The sequence below is a fragment of the Amblyomma americanum genome, chromosome 4 (assembly GCF_052857255.1).
Source record: "Amblyomma americanum isolate KBUSLIRL-KWMA chromosome 4, ASM5285725v1, whole genome shotgun sequence".
Lineage (NCBI taxonomy): Eukaryota > Metazoa > Arthropoda > Arachnida > Ixodida > Ixodidae > Amblyomma > Amblyomma americanum.
The window spans coordinates 84,303,593-84,306,410 of NC_135500.1; the positions used below are offsets into that span (position 1 = coordinate 84,303,593).

Genomic DNA, 2,818 nt, shown 5'->3' on the forward strand with positions numbered 1-2,818 from the left:
AAATTGGTAAACTGCCACTCATGATCTGCGAGAATTTGCCATATGCGCTCCACCCCATTCTTATCCTTCTAGTTATCTCCCTCTCATGATCCGGATCAGCTGTCACTACCTGCCCTAAGTAGACGTATTCCGGCACAATTTCTAGGCTCTCGCTGCCAATTGTGAACTATTGTTCCCTTGCTAGGCTGTTGAACATTACCTTGGTTTTCTGCATGTTATTTTTTTAGACCCATCGATCTGCTCGGCCTGTCTAACTCATTGATCATGATTTGCAGTTCACCTCCTGAGTGACTCAGCAAGGCAATGTCATCAGCAAATCGCAGATTATTTAGGTATTCTCCATTTATTCTTATTCCCAACTGTTCCCAATTCAGGCCTCGAAATACCTCCTGTAAACATGCGGTAAACAGCATTGGCGAGATCGTGTCTCCTTGCCTGACGCACTTCCTTATTGGAATTTTATTGCTGACTTTATGGAGGACTATAGTAGCTGTGCAGTTGCTATATATATCTTCCAGTATTTTGACATAAGGCTCTTCTACCCCCTGATTGCGCAATGCCTGTATGACTGCTGAGGTTTCCACTGAGTCGAATGCTTTCTCGTAATCAATGAAAGCTATATATAGAGGTTGGCTATATTCTGCGCATTTCTCTATCACCTGATTGATAGTGTGAATATGATCTATTGTGGAATATCCTTTACGAAAGCCTGCCTGATCATTTGGTTGATTAAAGTCTAACGTTGCCTTGACTCTATTAGCGATTACCTTAGTAAATACTTTGTAGGCAACGGATAGTAAGCTGATCGGCCTGTAATTTTTCAAGTCCTTGACGTCTCCCTTCTTATGAATTAAGATAATGTTTGCATTCTTCCAAGCTTCTGGTACAGTCGAGGTCATAAGGCATTGCGTATAGAGTGGCTAGTTTTTCTAGCACGATGTCCCCACCATCCTTCAACAGATCTGTTGTTACCTGATCCTCCCCAGCTGCTTTTCCCCTTTTCATTGCTTCTAAGGCTTTCTTTACTTCATCTTTCGTTGCTGGCGGGATGGCGCATTGCTGTGCAGTGCTGTCTTGCACGAATCCATCAGGCGTTGCATAAATGTAGCGTGCTTCCTACGGTCTCGGTAGCACCAAATTTCAGCTGCATTGCTTTGATACGACCGAAACTTTCGCTCTGCGCGGCCGCTATAGCCGGTATGCATACGAATCCGGCAGGCGTTGCATAAATATAGCGTGCTTCCTACGGTCTCAGGAGCGCCGAGTTTCAGCTGCACTGCTCTGACACGACCGAAACTTTCGCTCTGCCCGGCCGCTATAGCCGGCATGCATACGAATCCGGCAGGCGTTGCATTATTCCAGCACGCTTCCGACGGTCTCGCGAGCGCACAATTTCTGCCTGAGCCGGTGTACGCATACTAGGGCGGCTTCATGTAAAGAACAAGATTGGCCATCAAACGTTATATATTTCCAAGAACCCCAATTACTACAGCATTTTAACCACTTTTTAAGGGCAGGAAATTTTCTATGTGCTAGCTTGTTTCGTGGATGCTTATGCAAGATTGCATACATTACACGAATCGGTGATCTTATAATGTTTTTCTACGTAAAATAATTCTAGAGTAAAATAATTGTGTTTTACTCGCCTCTGATGTGAGATTGCATAACTGAGACCCGCAAGAAATTATTACTGTGACATTAGAGAGAATTCGGGCGGAGCGGGCAGTAGCGCCTCTGCCTAGGCATAGGCAGCGACAGCGGGTGCCGTCGCTGAAGAGTCGACTTCAAAGGGGAGTGTAGATCGGCGACAGCGGCTGCGTGGTGGCGGTTTACAGCGGGCAGCGCCGTGCAATGGCCTCCATCAGCCGCAGAAACCGGTCCTGGCACTTGGTGCGACTGTTGATCGATTGCCACCACTGCCAGGATAGGTGCGACTACAGCAGGGCCCGGGAGGTCTTCTGCCCGTTCCGGACAAGCTTTCACTTCATTTTCTGCCACGCACTCTCAATACTTTGTGTGTTGGCCCCTGTCACCGGGTCGACGAAATTGGTGGTGTGGTTCACTGCGTGCGAATCTAAGTTGAGAGGAGCTCCGTTTCCGTCTTGCAGGCTGGGGATGCAGCTGTAGGCGGCCCATTCGTCGCTGCATACAGCGGTGCCTGGCTGGATGTTGGCGGCGATGATTGGGCCCAACGTTGCGGCGTCCCCTTTTTCTACTTCGAAAAGTCGGAGCTCGCCCGTCTGGGACTACACCATCCCGCGCACCCACGGGCCCTTGTCGGCCACACCACCGTAATTGTTGCGGTGCCTCGGAGGGTACTGCGTCGCCGGTCAGGGGCCGACCTCTGTTTGCCTTCTTCTTCCCCCGCAAAAGTGTTTCGTCAATCTCCACCTCCTGGCCGACTCCTCCCATGGGGGGCCGCGCTTGAAGCTCTTGCTTGAGAACTTCCCGGATGTAGTTCCCCCAATCGTTCCGGGCGTCGAGCCGCCGCGGTGGCTAAGTGCATGGTTATGGCGCTCGGCTGCTGGCCCGAAAGACGCGGGTTCGATCCCGGCCGCGGCGGTAGAATTTCGATGGAGGCGAAATTCTAGAGGCCCGTGTGCTGTGCGATGTCAGTGCGCGTTAAAGAACCCCAGGTGGTCGAAATTTCCGGAGACCTTCACTACGGCGTCTCTCATAGCCTTAGTCGCTTTGGGACGTTAGACCCCCATAAACCAAACCAACCGTTCCGGGCGTCGTTCCGCAGCTTAAAGTCTTTCAGCACGAGCTCCCGTGTCTGGGCAGAAGTCAGGCCCTTCGGCATACAATATGTAATCCA

At 50.5% G+C, this 2,818-nt stretch overlaps 1 pseudogene; it reads right to left on the minus strand.

Moving 5' to 3' along the window:
* Positions 1-1,829: 1,829 nt before the first annotated feature.
* On the minus strand, positions 1,830-2,412 carry LOC144130220 (uncharacterized; annotated as a pseudogene).
* Positions 2,413-2,818: the final 406 nt, after the last annotated feature.